Raw genomic sequence first — 20,710 nt, 5'->3', positions numbered from 1 at the left:
AACATTTCTCAGGCCAACATCTTATTACATTGTTCCCAATTAAAAAGATATAGGCACAATAATCGAAACAGACACTCTATAATGACTATTATTCGAGTCTGAAGAAGGGTCTTGACCCAAAACGTCACCCATTAAAGTCGGAAGAAGGGTCTCAACCCGAAACGTCACCCATTCCTGCTCTCCAAAGATGCTGCCTGGCCCGCTGAGTTACTCAAGCATTTTGTATCTACCTTCAGTTTAAACCAGCATCTGCAGTTCTTTCCTACACACTCTATAGTGACCTCAGTTCCATAAAAAAATTAGCAGATAGTAATAGTCATGGGGTCATAGAGCCATACAGCGAGGAAACAGCCCCTTTGGCCCAACTTCCCCACACGGCCAACATGCCCCATCTATACTAGTCCCACCTGCCTGCGTTTGGCCCTTATCCCTCCAAACCTGTCCTTTCCATGTACCTGTCCATTTCTTAAACGTTGCCTCAACTACCTCCTTCAGCAGCTCGTCCATACACCTACCACCCTTCCTGTGAAACTGTTACCCCTCAGATTCCTATTAAATCCTTCCCCTCTCACCTTAAACCTATGTCTTCTGGTCCTCGGTTCCCCTACTCTTGGCAAGAGACTGTGTATTTACCAGACCTATTCCGCTCTTGGGAATTAAGCTAACCCGTCTTTGCCTCAACTGCTTCCTGTGAGGATGGGCTCCATGCAAATGTCAGACAGTTAAAACTGATCTCCTTAATTTACAAAGTGCTGGAGGAACAGTAGGTAACACAGCATCTGCAGAAGGGAATGCACATACCAGAACAATCTGAAAAAGAGTCTCAATCCAAAACAGCATTAAACTTCAGACTTTAGTGTGGATGTGACTTCAAGCAGATAGCTTGAAGGGTGATTTGAAATCCTCCTTGTAAAAATATTACACCCCCACCAATCAATGGAGCTCCTATTGCACCACTGCTCAAAATGCAGAAGCAGCATTTTGGGGTGGTATTGAGTTTCAAGTTCATTCACTTTGAGTACAAAGACAACCAGTGGAAACAACATCGGTCTCACAAACCCAATTCCCACCAGTCAAGCACCTTCTGCCCCACCAGTGTCAGATTCTGATAAGCCCACCCTCGCCTAAGCAGCCACTTCAGAGCTCAAGAACGAGGTTGAAGCAAGTTTGAGGGATTACCTAAAAATTAGATTAAAACTAGCCGAATGCTTTGATTTAATGTACTGAAATAGTTTCAACAATCTGGTTTATAAAATTTGCCACTCATTTTAACATTCTTAGAACTTTCATTCTGAATCAGTATTCCAAAGTGGAAATCATTATCGACCATGAAGACCATACAAAAATTCAGAAATAATAACTTAGCATATTATAACTGGCAGTAAAAGTTGTCACTCTCTACAATGGAAATTACTCATATGGGGTCTCCTGAAAGCAAGTGAGATCTAGTATCTATATACTAAAACTCTTGTTTTGTTTGTTTGTCCCTGAACTACAGCCAAAACTGAGGGAGGGGGGTGGAGGGAGGAAGTTTATATTATAGAATTTAGATGTTATTTTCAAAGACCACAATACCCTCAAAGCACTACTTTTAAAACAAATATAAAGTTATAGTCAAACATCTAAAATCGCCATAATTTAAAATTGTAAAAGACAAATATTAGCTCTCCCTGCACTGCCTGGCTTTCACTCCAAGTTCTAAGAAATGTTTCCTTGATCTGCATTTACTGCAAAGTATTTCCTGTATTAAGATTTTTTTTTAATATATTTTTAAATCACCTCTCAACCACTTTACAGTTTCACCCAACATATGTAAATCATAAACACTTAATCCTCCAAAAACTCATTTATTCTGCTTATTCACTTCCAAATGTTTTCAGTATAGTAGCTGTATTTACATTGTGGTCAGAATGCTATGCAGTCTGCTCAGAGGCAGCGCATTTTTAAGATACCATTTTACCTCACATATTTGACTCAGTGTTGATGTTTTATCCCAAATTTGTTCTTCTCACACAAGCCCTAATATCATTCAGATGACTATACTACTTCCATTCCAAAGACAAAACATCCATACAAGTCGATCCCGTAAATCAAACTTTCTTGAGATGAATGCTATCATTCTATAAGGCATTTAGATTTTTTGGTGCTCCGGCTTTCAGTGATTTCTATGCAAAATATAAAACTCATGAAAATACTTCAATTTTCCTTTTTCCAAAGCCAAACTGGTTGTCTTCAGATTTTCCAACGTCGAATCTTGCTGCATTGTCCCATTCATGGCCATTTCTCTATCTTCCATGGACAGAACTCGTGTTTCCAGAGTAATCAGATATATTGCAGATAAACAATTTTCTATTTCTTCATCTATTCCTTCATGCTGGGGAACTCCCCGAGGAATAACTTTTCCGGGGGTATGGGGAACTCCTGAAGGAATAACTTTAGAGAACATTCCCTTCTTGGAATCAATGTCTCCTGCCTTTCAACCAATCACCAACCTTGATCACAATGTTCTGCCAATATTGTAGCCAGCTTACATCAAAACATATTGTCCAGTTTAAACATGTTTCATATAACACAGGAGTATAAACCTGCCATTTGTATTTCCTCTAAGTTGCATCTTTGAGCCAGGTTTATAAACATTTCCAAGGTACCAAAGACTTAATCAAATACATATCAGGAGCCTTTCAAAATAAAGCCATCATAGTTTCAGCTCAACATCGCCACTTTAGTTAAGCAATTCACAAGACTGTAAATCATATCGACCATTATGAGCAGACTGTTGAAATGAGGTCATAGAAACAGTTTAGCCCATGATTTGCAAAGGCTGGGTCAGGCAGCATCCCTGATGAACATGAAAAGGTGACATTTTGAGGTGCGTTTGCGTGTAAAGCTGGAAGAGAGGTAGAATAGGACAAAGATCTATGCACTTGCCAGACTTTGTCCTACTCCCACCTCTCTTCCAGCTTTCTCCCCCCACCCCAACCAGTCTGAAGAAAGGTCCTGATCTGAAATGTCACGCATCCATGTTCTCCAGAGATGTTGCCCGGCGTCTTGAATTACTCCAGCACTTTGTCTTTTCATTGAATGATTATTCTACCAGAGTAACTATAATCAGCTTATGGAATGATCAGTGCAACAGCATTCCTTATCCTTCCCCAATCAAGTCCTTTATCTTTAATATTTATTAAAATAAAAGGAAACTATGCTGCTCAATAGCTCATTGTCTGCTCCAATCAATTATTATTGTGTCACACTCTCAGGATCTCTCCCTGAAACATTGACTGCCCCTTTGCTTTCACAGATGCCACATCATATGCTGAGCTCCTCCAGCAGTGTTTTTTTTAACCTAATCAATCCCATTCACGCTCCTCTTTTCTCTGGAATTTATTCTTTCCCACGTACCTATCAACTCCCTTTTGATTCCCTTCCCATTTACTTACAGCAAGGGGTAATTTACAGTAGTCAATTAACAGCACCCATGCCATGAGGAGAATGCACAATCTGCACACAGACAAGACCCAACAACAGGATCAAACCCAGGTCCCTAGCACTCTGTGCTGCCCTTCAATCTGCATAATCCAAATGCATCCAGGATGAGTGGCTACCTTGTCCTTGCTTGGGATCTTCTCATATGTATTCAATGACCAATTAGACCAACCAGAGCCAAAACAAAGGTCTAAGTTATCCATACACAAATGTAGCATACTGAACAAGGGTCTCGACCTGAAACGTCACCCATTCCTTCTCTCCAGAGATGCTGCCTGTCCTGCTGAGTTACTCCTGTATTTTGTGTCTACATTCGATTTAAACCAGCATCTGCAGATCTTTCCTACATAGATAACAGTATGGTGACCCTGTATTGACATATCACCTCCATTAATTATAATCTAACTCAGCAAAAACAAAGGGTTTGGGATTTTTTTAATTCAATACAATGAAACAATATGGTAACCGATGGAATTTATTGCCAGACTAGCAACTCTTAAGTAAAATCATACCAGATTAAGCTGGGAAACAAATTCCCAAAATCTAATAAATTAGTTAGCAAATGAGCAGCACAGTGGTAGAGCTGCTGTCTCACAGTACCAGAGGCCCGTGTTTGAACCTGACTACGGGTGCCGTCTATGGGGAGTTGGCATGTTTTCAAGAGAGTTAGATTTAGCTCATTGGGCTAAGGGAATCAAGGGATATGGGGAAAAAGCCAAAACAGGGTACTGATTTTGGATGATCAGCCATGATCATATTGAATGGCTGTGCTAGCTCGAAGGGCCGAATAGCTTACTCCTGCACCTATTTTCTATGTTCCCCTGCATGAGATTTCTCTGGTTTCCCCCACATTTCAAAGACATGCAGGTTTGTAGGTTAATTGGCTTCTGTAAATTGCCACTAGTTTGCAGGACATGGAATTAGTATACAGGTAATCAATGGTCAGCATGGGTTCGGTGGGCTAAATAGCCTGTTTCCACACCGTATCTCCAAAACTAAAACAAAGAATGCACAATATTTATAGCATAAATTTCCATCTGACATGTTCAATATGTTACACAGAAAAATTCTATCAAGTTTGTCATCAAAGTTTAGCTAGAAATATCTCTGTGAGAAGAGCCCACTATTACTTCAGTTAAGAGAACTGAGAAGATATTTCTATGATTAAGAATAAAAACCCAAAGGATCTGCCGAGGTCTGAAAAAGATATGCCACAGAAGCCAACGTATTTATGTCTTTGTAAGTGGCAGTAATAAAACTGCCGGATTTATGTGCAACATTATTTTCAGTAAAATACTCATTTATAAATATATACTACATTGAATATACACTGCATACTCCGGTTCACAGAAGATTCTGTTTCATATCTCCACAGGAAACTATTCGTTTTAATTTAAATGCACTTCTCTTCCTTATGACCTCCACAAATAATCCTTAATCTAAAATAAATCTGCAGATAAAGTATGTCACTCCTTTGTAGTTCACTGAATGATTCCAGTATTGAAGGAGGCCTTTCAAATACCAACCAATTCCTCTCATCCTGCCTGTCTTCCTCGCGAGGGAAGGTGATCAACCGGAAGAAGCTGTGCACGTGGGCACAAAAGACGTCGGGAGGAAGAGGAAGGAGGTACTGCAACGTGAGTTTAGAGAGTTAGGAAGAAGACTGAGAAGTCGGACGTCAAGGGTGGTTATCTCTGGATTGCTTCCTGTACCTCGTGCTAGTGAGGGCAGGAACAGAGAGATCGGGGATATGAATCTATGGCTGTGGGGTTGGTGCAGGGATTTAGATTTCTAGACCACTGGGATCTCTTCTGGGGTAGGGGTGACCTGTACAAAAGGGACAGGTTACACCGTAACAGCAGGGGGACCAACATTCTGGGAAGCAGGTTTGCTAGTGTTACACGTGTGGGTTTAAACTAAGTAAATGGGGGGGGAAGAGGTTGACAAATTGGTAATATGAAGATGGAGTTAAAGGGGAAGCAAATACAGGAGAAATTGCAAAGGACTCGAATAAATGGGAAGGAAAGTTCTAGATGGGATAAGAGAGTACAGTCAGGGCCAATGGTGACCGGAGTGAGAGGGGAGGTGAATTGTTGTATTTAAATGCGCGAAGTATAAAAAATAAAGTGGATGAGCTTGAGGCTCGGTTAGACATTGAAAAGTATGATGTTGTGGGAATTACAGAGACATGGCTACAAGAGGACCAAGCCTGGGAACTGAATATTCAGGGGTATACGACCTATCGAAAAGACAGACAGATGGGGTGGGGTCGCTCTGTTGGTAAGGAATGATATTCACTCCCTTGCAAGGGGTGACATAGAATCAGGAGATGTAAAATCAGTATGGATAGAAATGAGGAATTGTACGGGTAAAAAGACCCTAATGGGAGTTATCTATAGGCCCCCAAACAGCAGCCTCGACATAGGGTTCAAGTTGAATCAAGAGCTAAAATTGGCATGTCGAAAATGTAATGCTACGGTGGTTATGGGAGATTTCAACATGCAGGTAGACTGGGAAAATCAGGTTGGTACTGAACCCCAGGAAAGGGAGTTTGTGGAGTGCCTCCGAGATGGATTCTTAGAACAGCTTGTACTGGAGCCTACCAGTGAGAAGGCAATTCTGGATTTCGTGTTGTGTAATGAACCTGATTTGATAAGGGAACTCAAGGTAAAAGAGCCATTAGGAGGCGGTGATCATAATATGATAAGTTTTAATCTACAAATTGAGAGGGAGAAAGGAAAATCGGAAGTGTCAGTATTACAGTATAGCAAAGGGGATTACAGAGGCATGAGGCAGGAGCTGGCCAGATTTGACTGGAAGGATACCCTAGCAGGGAAGACGGTGGAACAGCAATGGCAGGTATTCCTGGGAATAAAGCAGAAGTTGCAGGATCAATTTATCCCAAAGAGGAGGAAAGATTCTAAGGGGAGTAAGAGGCACCCGTGGCTGACAAGGGAAGTCAAGGACAGCATAAAAATAAAAGGGAAGAAGTATAACATAGCAAAGAAGAGTGGGAAGCCAGAGGATTGGGACTCTTTTAAAGATAACTAAAAAGACAATAGTTACGCGACCCCCGAGCAATAGTGTTAGTGTGCGGGGATCGCTGGGCGGCGCGGACTTGGTGGGCCGAAAGGGCCTGTTTCCGCGCTGTATATATATGATGATATGATATGATAATACGGGGAGAAAAGATGAGGTACGACGGTAAGCTAGCCAATAATATAAAGGAGGATAGTAAAAGCTTCTTTAGGTATGTGAAGAGGACAAATATAGTTAAGGCAAATGTGGGTCCCTTGAAGACAGAAGCCGGGGAATTTATTACGGGGAGCAAGGAAATGGCAGACGAGTTGAACCGGTACTTTGGATCTGTCTTCACTAATGAAGATACAAGCAATCTCCCAGATGTTCTAGAGGCCAGAGATCCTATGGTGACGGAGGAACTGAAGGAAATTCACATTAGGCAGGAAATGGTGTTGGGTAGACTGATGGGCTGAAGGCTGATAAATCCCCAGGGCCTGATGGTCTGCATCCCAGGGTACTTAAGGAGGTGGCTCTAGAAATCATGGACACATTGGTGATCATTTTCCAATATTCTATAGATTCAGGATCAGTTCCTGTGGATTGGAGGGTAGCTAATGTTATCCCACTTTTTAAGAAAGGAGGGAGAGAGAAAACATGAAATTATAGACCAGTTAGTCTGACATCAGTGGTGGGGAAGATGCTGGAGTCAATTATAAAAGACAAAATTGCAGAGCATTTGGATAGTAGTAACAGGATTGTGCCGAGTCAGCATGGATTTACGATGGGGAAATCATGCTTGACTAATCTTCAGGAATTTTTGAGGATGCAACGAGGAAAATGGACAGGGGAGAACTGGTGGATGTAGTGTACCTTGACTTTCAGAAAGCCTTCGACAAGGTCCCACATAGGAGATTAGTAGGCAAAATTAGAACACATGGTATTGCGGGTAGAGTACTGACATGGATAGAAAATTGATTTGCAGACAGAAAGCAGAGTGGGGATAAATGGGTCCCTTTCAGAATGGCAGGCAGTGACTAGTGGGGTACCGCAAGGCTCGGTGCTGGGACCGCAGCTATTTACAATATACATTAATGACTTGGATGAAGGGATTAAAAGTGACATTAGCAAATTTGCAGATGACAAAGCTGGGTGGCAGCGTGAACTGTGAGGAAGATGCTATGAGGTTGCAGGGTGACTTGGACAGGTTGTGTGAGTGGGCGGATGCATGGCAGATGCAGTTTAATGTGGATAAGTGTGAGGTTATGCACTTTGGTGGTAAGAATAAGAAGGCAGATTATTATCTGAATAGTGCCAAGTTAGGAACAGGGGACGTACAACGAGATCTGGGTGTCCTAGTGCATCAGTCACTGAAAGGAAGCATGCAGGTACAGGCAGTGAAGAAAGCCAATGGAATGTTGGCCTTCATAACAAGAGGAGTTGAGTATAGGAGCAAAGAGGTCCTTCTGCAGTTGTACAGGGCCCTAGTGAGATCGCACCTGGGGTACTGTGTGCAGTTTTGGTCTCCAAATTTGAGGAAGGATATTCTTGCTATTGAGGGCGTGCAGCGTAGGTTTACTAGGTTAATTCCCGGAATGGCGGGACTGCTGTTTGTTGAAAGACTGGAGCGACTAGGCTTGTATACACTGGAATTTAGACAGATGAGAGGGGATCTTATTGAAACATATAAGATTATTAAGGGGTTGGACACGTTAGAGGCAGGAAACATGTTCCCAATGTTGGGGGAGTCCAGAACCAGGGGCCACAGTTTAAGAATAAGGGGTAGGCCATTTAGAACGGGAATGAGGAAAAACTTTTTCAGTCAGAGAGTTGTAAATCTGTGGAATTCTCTGCCTCAGAAGGCAGTGGAGGCCAATTCTCTGAATGCTTTCAAGAGAGCTAGATAGAGCTCTTAAGGATAGTGGAGTCAGGGGATATGGGGTCTGACATGGTCACGTGTGGCAGCGCCTAACGGCTGCAGCTCGCTGGCAGTCTGTTCGTCTTTTTTCCTTTTTTTTTTTGTTGTGTGTCGGTGTTGGGATGGTTTTTGTTTTTGTTTTTTGGCTGTGTATGTGTGGGGGGGTGGGGTGGGGTGGGGGGTGGTGGGGGAAACTTTTCCTTTTTAGGTCTCTTCCTCACGGTGCGGGGCGCGGCTCGGCCGCTGGACTTTACACCGCTGGTGCGGCTCGGCCGCGGGACCTAACATCGCCCGGTGGGGCTAGGCCGCGGGACTTTACATAGCTGGTGCGGCTCGGCCGCGGGACCTAACATTGGCCTGTGCGGCTCGGCCGCGGGACTTAGCAGCGCACGGTACGGCCGCGGGGCCTTCAATCGCCCGGCTCGGCCGCGGGACTTTTCAGCGCCCGGTGCGGCTCGGCCGCGGGGACTTCCATCCCCTTGCGGGGACTGTGCGGGTCGGTCGGGGACGAGCTGTCTGTCCGTGGGCGTGGGGAAGAGAGTGGAAGTTTTGTTGCCTCCATCACAGTGAGGGGGTGTTTGGAGTCACTGTGATGGATGTTTGTGTTGGGGTCATGTGTCTTGTGTTCTTTTTTTGTTGTTGTGTGTGACTGCAATGTAATTTTGTTCGGTACCTCGGTACCGAATGACAAATAAAGCTCTGTATTCTGTATAAGACAGGAACGGGGTACTGATTGAGAATGATCAGCCATGATCACATTGAATGGTGGTGCTGGCTCCAAGGGCCGAATGGCCTACTCCTGCCCCTATTGTCTATTGTCTGCATTGGCTTACAAATTCTCTCCTTTCATATACATACCCAACTCCTTTGTCAACAGCAAAATTAAAACCACCTCCATGACTTCCCTTAACTGTGCATTTCTAACCCTGTATGGCCTGCCACGTAATAAAAACTGCCCGCATCAATTTAGTTTCATCCGACAATTACTTTCATTCTGTCTCCTAACTCTCAGCCAACGGAACAATTTCTCTCTACCTACACTTCGTGATTTTAGGTACGTTGATCAGATCCCTTCGCAGCCGGCTTTGTCCAAAGAGAAAAACCTCAGCTTCCCCAATCTATGCTTTATAACTAAGGTCATGTGGTGCTCAGACCTGGACACAATACTCCCTTCAGCTGTGGCCTAAACTGGCGTCTTAAAGGTTCATCATGACTTCTTTGCTGTAGTACTCTGTTTAATAAAACTTTCTAAATTTTCTCTGCCACTCTGAACTATGCTTACATATCTAATCTCTCTGTTCTTGGAACAACTTTACAATTGTGACCTCTAATTTATACTACCTTTTCTCATTCATTCTTTCCCCAATCAACCGACCTTGTTTTACTATTTTCCTCACTGTTCACGGTTTCAGGTTTTGTGCCATCTCAAAATTTGGAAAACAAAAACATGCCCATGCCAAAGTCACTAATTTTTACTGAATAAAGCCATAGTCCTTGTACTACATGCTGGGCTACTCCGCTTTCCCTCAGTCCAAAAGACAATCTTTCACTCTGTTTCCTATTACTTGGTCACTTTTATTTCATAGCTTCAGGCTTACTGCTAAACCCAAGAAATGCACCTTCTTAAATGCCTTCTGGAAATCAAGTTCTAACCACAACAAAAGTATTTCCCTGATTGACCATCTGAGTTCATCAAAAAACTTCAAAACAATTGGAAAATTTGCCATACTGCCATTCCCTTACAATTAACCAACTGGAAGCACCCAGGCCACGCTTTTATATCTATGATGAAGTGGATGGGAAGCCCTCGCCATCCACCCGTTGCAATAACACGTCATGAACGGGACCACCGACTGTGAAATGTTTATGCAAGTCGCCTAATACTCAAGTGATAGAGGGCCGGTAGTTGAATCTTTGCTGTCCCCTGAAACAGTCTAACAAAGCAAACAGATCATAGGCAACAGATAATTGACATGAAAAAGTTAACTTGAATGTTCTCTTGGATATATTTCAGATTTTTTATGCATGGAACATAATTTGAAATAAGAGATCAATATTTGGCCACCCATATTCCAGATTTCTCTCGTACATGTACATCCATTACTTCAGAAAATAAAGCAAAATAACCCATCTATGCAAGAATCTAAGACCATCTATTATAGAAAATAAATGCCACATTTTATGCAAATTCGCCCTCAACTGAGCAACACACCATGGCACACAAGTCATAAGTAGAAATTTACAATTAAAGTCTGCCTGCATAAATTCTTCCACAATTTGAATTCATAAAATCATAGAAAGGCAGCATTCAGTCCACTATATCTATTTTGGGAATTTGAAAGGTGATGTGTGGGGCAACTTATTTTTTACATAAAGAATGGCAGGTGCCTGGAACACTGCCAGGGGTGGTGATAGAAGCAGATCCAATCGGGGCACTTAATAGGTTTTTATATAGGCACATTAATATGCTGGGAATGGAGTGATATGGTTCACGAGCAGATAAACGGGATTAGTTTAATTTAGCATCATGTTCAACAGACATCATGGGCTGAAAGCTTCTCAGTTTCAATGTTCTTATTTTGTTCTCACCTGTTACTGCTCTCTTATTATTCAAAAGTTTCCCTTCTCTGTTTCTTCATAACTTTCTCTCCCTTTTGCTATCTTGCCCTACGGGTCTATACATGTCCTCCGCCTCTCCCTACTGCCCCACCCAAGGAACAGCGAGTGCTTTTCCCATCTTTCCCTCATTGATCTATTTAATGTCATATGTTCCATGCCCCTCGCCAATATTAAACCCATTAGGTTTTCTTCCTCTTGCGAGTTCCAATGTATCAGTGATATTCGCAAACCTCAGGCATATCTCTGAAGAAGGGTCTCGACCCGAAATGTCACCCATTCCCTCTCTCCAGAGATGCTGCCTGACCCGCTGAGTTACTCCAGCTTTTTGTGTCTATCTTCAGTTTAAACCAGCATCTGCAGTTCCTTCTTATCCGTTTCTTCAGGAAACGGGGCTTCCCCTCCTCCATTATAGATGAGGCTCTCACTGGGGTCTCTTCTACATCCCGCAGCTCCGCTCTTGCTCCCCCTCCCCCCACTCGCAACAAGGACAGAATCCCCCTCGTTCTCACCTTCCACCCCACCAGCCAGCAGATCCAACAAATCATCCGCCAACATTTCCGTCACCCACCACTGGCCATATCTTCCCACCCCCTCCCCTCTCTGCGTTCCGCAGAGACCGTTCCCTCCATAACTCCCTGGTCCACTCGTCCCTTCCTACCCAAACCACCCCATCCCCGGGCACTTTCCCCTGCAACCGCACGAGATGCAACACCTGTCCCTTTACCTCCCCCCTCAACTCCATCCAAGGACCCAAACAGTCTTTTCAGGTGAGACAAAGGTTCACCTGCACCTCCTCCAACCTCATCTATTGCATCCGCTGCTCTAGATGTTAACTTATTTACATCGGCGAAACCAAGGCGCAGGGTCGGCGATCGCTTCGCTCAACACCTGCGCTCGGTCCGCATTGACCAATCAGATCTCCCGGTGGCCGAGCACTTCAACTCCCCCTCCCATTCCCAGTCTGACCTTTCTGTCATGGGCCTCCTCCAGTGCCATAGTGAGGCCCACCGGAAATTGGAGGAACAGCACCTCATATTTCGCCTGGGCAGCTTGCAGCCCAGTGGCATGAACATCGACTTCGCCAACTTTAGATAGTTCCTCTGTCCCCCTCCTCCTTCACAGGTCTCCCTCTATCTTCCTGTCTCCACCTATATCCTTCCTTTGTCCCGCCCCCTGACATCAGTCTGAAGAAGGGTCTCGACCTGAAACGTCACCCATTCCTTCTCTCCTGAGATGCTGCCTGAGCTGCTGAGTTACTCCAGCATTTTGTGAATAAATTCCTTCTTATACATACCTCTTCCTCACATTTATTCAAGAATCAGGGCACAGCTTCTTTGTTTTTCCACAGCAGACAACTTTCTTTCCTGCAACTTTTCTCATCTGCCTGTGGCTAATTTTCTTCAAGCCAGTCCTTTTACTTATTCTCTACTTCTTTGTCCCTGACCTTGTGAACATTGAGTCATGGTCAAGTGATAACATACTCATCACCTTTTCAAAAACAAACCACCATCACATTCCTGAAATTTAAGAACATTATCTAGGCAAACACATCGAAGCAATGCCAAGGAACTGCAACTATGTCAGAGGTGTCAACTTTCAAAGAAGAGATATTAAACTGTGGCCTCATCTGTCCTTTCCGGTGGTCAAAGGATTGCAAAACTATTAGCTCATTATCTCAGTACTATTTATGGGATTTGATGGGCATAAATTATCTGGTGCATCTACCCCACATTGTAACAGTAACTTCAGAATTACCTAATTTGCTATGAAATTCTGTTGGACACAAAGTCTGGAAAAGAAATTACATTTATTTTCTTTGTTCATTCTCCTTTTACAATATCTGTCCACAAACCCTTAATGAATAAGGTCATAAGATCATAAGTAATAGGAGCAGAATTAGGCCATTCGGCCCATCCACCTATTCCACCATTCAATCTTGGCTGATCTATCTCTCCCTCCTAACCCCATTCTCCTGCCGTCTACCCATAACCCCTGACACCCGTTTAAATCAAGAATCGCTATCTCTGCCTTTAAAATATCCATTGACTGGCCTCCACAGCCTTCTGTGGCAAAGAATTCTACAGATCCGCCACCCTCTGTGTGACTGAGGCGTCTTGACAAGTAGGATGCAGAAAGGATTATTCTCTTATCGAGAAAAAACAAAATCCAGGAATCACCAGTTAAAAATAAGGAGTCACAAGTCTTCAAAACTGTCCTCCAATACGATGGCAATAGATTCAAGTATTTTTAAGGCAGAAATATAGAGATTCTTGATAACAGGGTCATCATGTTTGGGGTGGGATTAAGTTTGTTATAATCCAATCAGCCTTGATCTTACTGAATGACCTTACTGAATGGCAGAGCAAGTTCAAGAGGCCCAACTGGGCCTACTCCTGCTCCTAATTCCTGCGTTCATAAATACATTTTAGACAAAATTTCTGTACCTGTCCCCGAGGGTGTTTTGGGTGAGGGGGGTGGGGAGAAGGTTGTGAGAGAACACCTGAACATTTCCAAGTCTGTCTGGAATAAGATTAAGAGCAGAAGTTAGAAGTTGTGACTTCCCTACCAACTTTCAATTCTGCTGGGTAATAAAAGTTGTAGATTTTATGGGTGGCACAATGGCGCAGCTGTAGAGTTGCTGCCTTACAGCGCCAGAGACCTGGGTTTGCCCTAACTACGGGTGCTGTCTGTCCAGCGTTTGTACATTCTCCCTGTGACTGTCTGGCTTTTCTCTGGGTGCCTCCCACATTGCAAAGACGTGCAGATCCGCAGGTTAATTGTCTTCTGTAAAATTGCCCCCAGTGTGTAGAGTATCGAGACAGTGCTGTAGACAAAAAGCAGCAATCCTGGTGCAATTAGTAACCCCACAACTGGCATATCCCTCATTCTACCCATAGAACCAAGTCAGGGGATCAACACTGGCCCAATAAGTGCAAAAAAGCATGCTGACAGCAGCATCAGGCGTGCCTAAAAATGAGATGCTGAATAGGTGCAGCTGTTCTACATGACTACACTTGCTCAACAAGAACACCGTGCAACAGGCAGAATCAAGCGATCTCAGAGCAAATCTGGTCAAATCTCCACAGTTCTGCTGCCTTTTGCAAATTATTGGTGATGGGCAAGATGTTGAGAGAGAGGAGAGGATTCATTCAGCTGGTAAACTGGGTAGGGCAATAACAGATGCAAGTTAATCAAGTGTGAGTTAAAGCATTTGGTGGTACTAATGAAACATAGACATATACCATGAATGGTAGGGTCCTGGGGAGTATTGAGGAATGGAGAGGCCTTGGAGAGCAAGCCCATAGATCCTTGAAGGTGGCAACACAGATAAGGCTTTCATTAGTCAGGGCAATTTATACAAAAGCAGAGAATTATAATCCATACATTGATCAGACCCCAGCTAGAGTACTGTGTGCAGTTCCGGTCCCCACACTATAGGAAAGATGCAATAGTGCTGACAAAGATAAAGAGGACATTCATCGTGATGTTTCCTGGGATGGAGTGTTTCAGTTATGAGCAGAGACTAAGCTAGATTTGTTTTCCTTGCAGTAGAGGCAGCTGAGAGAGGACGTGATAGAGCAACAAAATTAAGAGGTATCAAAAGGGTAAATCACATAATATTTTTCTAGAAACGCAGATTTTGGGGAAGGAGTAAGTTGTTTAGATGGTATCCAAAGATACGTTTCACTCAGAGTAGTTGGAATCTGGAGAACATTGCCTTAGAAGATGGTGGAAGTATAATAGGGTATAAACGAAGTGCCACGGAATAGGATTACTATTGATAGGTACTTGACGGTCAACATGAGCATGGTGGGCTGAAAGGACTGGTTTCGTGCTGTATGATTATGACTATGTGGCATCTCCATTCTCAACAATGGGCAAGACCTGCATGCTCAAGGCTAAAGCAGTCACAATCACATTCAGCTAGACCTGCCAAGTGGAGGATCTGATTCAACTTCCTTCTGCACTCTCCCCTATTGCTAAAATCTGTCCTCAGCCAACTGGAATCATTCCATTTGACAAAGAAACAGCTGAGAGGATTGAAAATAGCCAAGAGTATTGATCCAGGCAACATATTGGCTTTAATACAGAAAAGCTAAACTCCAAATCTAACGACACAACCGTTCAAAATATTCCAGTACAGTGACAATGCAACAATATGGAAAAGTTCCTGGTATACCTTATTCAAAACACAGGCCAAATCTTATTTCTATTAATGACTATAGAAAACAGTCTACTCTAAATCATGATGGTAAATGTTGTTCACAGTGCTGTCAAGAAGAATCTACACATCAATAACTTGTTCAATGATGTTCAGCTAAGGTTTTATCATGGCATCTCAACCCCAAGACACTACAGCCTTGGTCTAAGCAAATAACTGAATTCCAGAGACAGGTGAGAGCAACTACCACTGATACCATATGAGCATGCGTTCTCTGTGAGATCTTGGATCCCTGGTAAAACTAAATGAATAGGCAGCAAAAGGGAAACACTCCCATAAGAGTCATAACTCAAAGACAAATGTGCTTTGCAGCTGTTAGAGGCAATTCATTCCAGCATTGGGTCATCAATGCAGAAATTCCTCAGAGCACTTTTCTAGCCCTAACAATGTTCAGCTGCTTCATCAATTACCTTCCTTCCATCAAGTGAGAAGCGAGATTACCAACTGATAATTGCACTATGTTAAATTCCATTTCTTGCTCCTCAGGACATGAAGCAGTCCAAGTGTGCAGCAAGATCTAGACAACATTCAGGCATGTCTAATTAGTAACAAGGGTTACTTTCAAAGTACCAAGAAATGACCTTCTCCAAAACAAGAGTCTAACCACCTTCCCTTGAAATTCATTTGCATTACCATTGCTGAATTCCATGTATCAACATTGACCTGGTACGCAATTGGACTTGCCACATAAATACAGTAGCTATCAGAGCAGGTCAGAGGCTAGGTATTCTGCAGTGAATGCCTCACTGTCTGACATTCCAAATTCTTCCCTGTTATAATGCAGGGTCCAAACTCAAAAACGTTGACTTACACCTTTTCCCTTCATAGATGATGCATGCTCCACTGAATTCGTTGACCATTCTATTTCTTGTTCCAAAGTATCTGCACTTTCATTTGTCTTTCAACCAGCTCTAAGGCACATGTCAAGAGTGAGGTGGAATAAGAAGAGCAAAATAAAACTGCAGATGCCATAGATTTGAAGTGAACTGAGGAAATACTGGAAATACTCAGCAGGTCCGGGATCATTTATGGCAAAAGAAACAAGAATACTTCAGCAATGAAAACAAAGGAAATTGTATGATAGAGTAGAGGCCAAGAGGAAATGGATAGCAATACAGAATGGTGTACACTGAGAGGAGGGAAGTTTGGGGAAAATATCTAATTTGTCCGGAGATGCTACAAATAGAGACAGAACATTGGAGAAACAATTTTTTAAAAACATGTTGGAACTAAGAGCTGCTGGATACCTGAAATGAAGTAATCACTGGGAAAGTCAAGCAGGTCATGTAGCATTGGTGGAGACAAAATTGAATTGCATCAGGGCTGGCAGGGATTTAAAAGCAAATAACACACATCAGCAAATGCTGAAAATTTGAAACCAAAACAGAAAATACTTGAGCAGTATTGGCAGAGAGAAACAAAAACAGAGCTAATGGCGCAAGCCAACAATCTCCCATCTTAACAGACCAGTTATCACAGCCACTTGTGCTTTCTTGGGACTTGCCTGTGCATCCATCTTTTACCTCGTGGTTTCCGACCTCGTGGAGACCTCCCAGTTCAGACCCAACCCGGACTATAGATTCCGACAGTTGATCTGACATTTTTCACAACAGTTTTCATTCCTTGCTAAATTACTGAATTAATTTCCACATACCCCGACTCCATCCAATCCCACCTGGTCCAATCCCCATCCCTACCTATGTCCAAGATACCTCACACGCTCTTCGTCTCTTCAATGTCTTCCGTTTTCCAGGCCCCCACTCCCTCATCTTTGCTATGAATGTCTAGTCACTCTGCACCTCCATCCCCCACCAGGAAGGTCTTAAAGCCCTGTTTCCTCGAACGCAGAACCAGCCAATTTCCATCTACTAACACTCTCCTCCGCCTTACCCTTAACAACTTCTCCTTCGACTCCTCTCACTTCCTCCAAATCCAAGGAGTAGCTATAGGCAGTCGTATGGGCCCTAGATGTGCCTGCCCCTTTGTGGGGTACGTCGAACAATCACTGTTTCAGGCGTACACTGGCCCTATCCTCGAATTCTACCAGTGCTACATTGACAACTGAATCGGTGCTACCTTCTACACCCAAGTAGAACTCAATCACTTCATCAACTTCGCGACTAAATTCCATCCTGCACTCAAATTCACTTGGACCACCTCCGACATCTCTCCACCGTTTCTAGATCTCACCATCTCCATCACAGGAGACAGACTATTGACTGACATCTATTACAAACTCACTGACTCCCATAGCTATCTACATTACACTTCTTCCCACCCTGCTTCCTGTAAAGACTCAATCCCCGACTCCCAATTCCTCCGCCTATCCCGCATCTGCGTCCAGGATGAGGTTTTCCAGACCAGGTCATCGGAGATGTCCTCATTCTTTAGGGAACGGGGGTTCCCCTCTTTCATTATAGATGAGGCTCTCACTAGGGTCTCCTCGATATCCCACAGCTTCGCTCGTGCTCCCCCTCCCCCATTAGTCCCCCCTTGCCCTCACCTTCCACCCCCATCAGCCATCGCATACAGCATATAATCCTCCAACATTTTCGTCACCTCCAACGGGATCCCACTACTGGCCACATCTTCCCATCTCCACCCCTTTCTGTTTTCTGCAGAGGCCATTCCCTCTGCAACTCCCTGGTCAACTTCCCACGCAAACCACCCCCTCCCCAGGAACTTTCCCCAGCAACCGCAGGAGATGTAACACCTGTCCCCTTGCCTCCCCCCTCGAATCCATCCTAGGACCCCAACAGTCTTTTCAGGCGAGGCAGAGGTTCACCTTTACCTCCTCCAACCTCAACTACAGTATCCACTGTTCCAGGTGTCAACTCCTATACATTTGCATGACCAAGTGCAGGCTCGGCGATCACTTCGCTGAACATCTCCACTCAGTCCGCCTTAACCTACCCGATCTCCCGGTTGCTCCCCCTCCCATGCCCAATCTGACCTTTTTGTCCTGAGCCTCCTCCATTGTCAGAGTGAGGCCCAGCGCAAATTGGAGGAATAGCACCTCATATTTCACTTGGGTAGCTTACACCCCAGCGGTATGAACATTGACTTTTCTAACTTCAAATAGCCCTTGCTTTCCCTCTTCCTCTATCCCCTCCCCAGTTCTCCCACCAGTCTTACTGTCTCTGACTACATTCTATCTCTGTCCGTCCCACTTCCCTGACATCAGTCTGAAGAAGGGTCTCGACCCAAAACGTCACCCGTTCCTTCTCTCCAGAGATGCTGCCTGCCCCACTGAGTTACTCCGGCATTTTGTGTCAAACTCCCACCATAAAAGGTTATCACCCCAAAATACCAATCATCCCTTTCCCCAGAGATGCCACCCAACCCACTCCAATATTCCCTAGTCTCACTGTAACAGGCAAGTTCTGATACAAACCGGACAGACTGGTATTCTGAACTTGTTGAATTTTATGCAAGGGCTATAACATTCCCAGGTGAAAGATGAAATGCTGTGCCTCAAGCTTGCAAGAGTGACATGTTGCAGTTTTGCAGATCAAATGTAATGGGGAAGTACACAGTTAATGGTAGGATCTTTAACAGCATTGATAGACAGAGGGATGTCAAGGTACAGGACCTGATAGCGTTGAGGCTTTTAGATTGGCATATGATAATGGAGGGATATAAATCACGTGCAAGGACAGACGGGATTACCTCAATTTGGCATCATGTAGAGCATAGATGTTATCAGCTAGAGGGTCTATTCGGTTACTGCACTCTTCTGTGCAAGAAGCTGAATAAACAGATCAGAATGGTAGTGGGATGGAGAATTAAAATGGTAAACAACTTGCTTAATGGTTCTGCAAAGCAATCACCCAATTTGCATTTAGTCTCTCCAACATCACAACATTTGATGGGCAAGGGAATTGCTCTTTCACCTAAAAAGTGGGTTCTGGCTCCTCAATGTGGGATGGGAAGTCGCATAAGCTAAGTACTACATCCCCCATGGTTGCTGGGAAGGTGCTTTTAGAAGGGAAGCCTGTGCAGTGGAAATGGAAGAGTGGAAATGGAAGAGTGAATAGAAATTTCTGAATGCTATAAGGAGGGGATGATGCATATGGTGGTTGCAGCTCCTTGAAAGTGAAGGATGCCTCACTTGCCTGGATGAGTGCAGCTCCAACAACACTCAACATGTTGAAACCATGCCAGGATAAAGCCACCACCATCTTAAACATTCATTCCTTCCAAAGTTCATGTTCATTATGAACAAAGCTGGTGCACTGATCACACAAGAAAATACTAAAAGGAGACCAGGCCGCTCAAGTCATGCCCCAGCATCGATCAGCCATGATTATATTGAATGTGTGCCTTTAACATCTCTTTTATGCCACTTCCAATGCTGCAATTACTCAATCTTTCACATATTGATCACATTAAATAATCTAGCCTCCATCACCATCTGGGACGGAGAATTCTGCAGATTCCGAGAAGAAATTCTAAAGCACCTCAGTTTCAAAAGATTGCCCTTTATGATTTTCCCACTTGTGAAAACATCTCAACATCTACCCTGTCAAGCCCCGAGGATCTTATATATTTCAATAAGATCACATCACATTCTTCTGAATTCCAAGAAATTCAGACCCAAACTATCTAGCCAATATTAACATAACCTGTCATCCCAGGAATAAGCCTAGTGAATCTCCAAAATTCACCAGAGCCTTTTTTAAACAGTACACTCAAGAGTTATAACTTCTATCAACAAGGACAAGGGCTGCAGGTGTCCTATATATTTTTGTGTGATGTTTGAGTGTATGTGCCTGTTATGCTACTGCAAGCGTTTCAACGTGCTTGTACCCCATCGTAATTATGCATATGCCAAACTCAGATTGATACACATATCCATCTTGATTTGGAAATATGGTCAGCCCTCCTTTGTCCCTCAGTTTTGGAATTTCCTAACCAAAGGTCCTGTGGTTGGTTAGCCAACATAACCTTCAACAGAAGGATTGCAGTGATTCAGAGCATCAGCTCACCACCATCATCAGAAGGGCTTCTAAGAATGGGTAACAAATGTAGGCTTTATAAGCAGAGATGAGACTTCTGGAAAATGAATAACTAAGAAATTAAACGGAATAATGGGCACATTTGCCAATTGATAATTAAATGTTAATTAAGATCACCAAAATTATCTTCCACCACTACACTTAAGGATGGATAAATGACCATATTACACATATGCTTATCGTGAACAGGATATATCTAGGCAATTTTCCCCTTGTACTTGATCAGGTATATGCTAGTACTTCAACTGAGTGGAAACAGCCTGGCAAGTGAAAAGACTCACCCGAACACAAGCATTCAGTCACTTCTGACCAACACATAAAATGAAAGTGGCTCGAGAAGGGTGAAAGAGATCATCTACAGCATTTCTAGCAGATGGCTGAAAATGCTTCATCCTCTGATATCTTCTTGTTGGGCTTCATCATCACAAATAT

The 20,710-nt window shown here is 43.6% G+C and overlaps 1 protein-coding gene across 9 annotated transcripts in view; it reads right to left on the bottom strand.

Moving 5' to 3' along the window:
* The window catches only part of ark2n (arkadia (rnf111) N-terminal like PKA signaling regulator 2n), an 84,256-nt gene that overhangs the window by 61,519 nt on the left and 2,027 nt on the right, over positions 1-20,710 (bottom strand). Inside the window, exon 1 of one of the 9 annotated variants that reach the window (XM_078417124.1) lies at positions 18,930-18,980. The exons of 7 other annotated variants lie outside the window; for them this stretch is intronic. The gene's annotated coding sequence lies outside the window, so the exon portion shown is untranslated. Of the gene's footprint in view, positions 1-16,507; positions 16,585-18,929; positions 18,981-20,710 lie in introns of those variants that run through there. One more of the 9 variants, XM_078416849.1, reaches the window with a different exon arrangement.

This window comes from Rhinoraja longicauda, chromosome 1 (assembly GCF_053455715.1).
Source record: "Rhinoraja longicauda isolate Sanriku21f chromosome 1, sRhiLon1.1, whole genome shotgun sequence".
NCBI lineage: Eukaryota > Metazoa > Chordata > Chondrichthyes > Rajiformes > Arhynchobatidae > Rhinoraja > Rhinoraja longicauda.
This window is presented reverse-complemented; position numbering and strand designations above follow the sequence as displayed.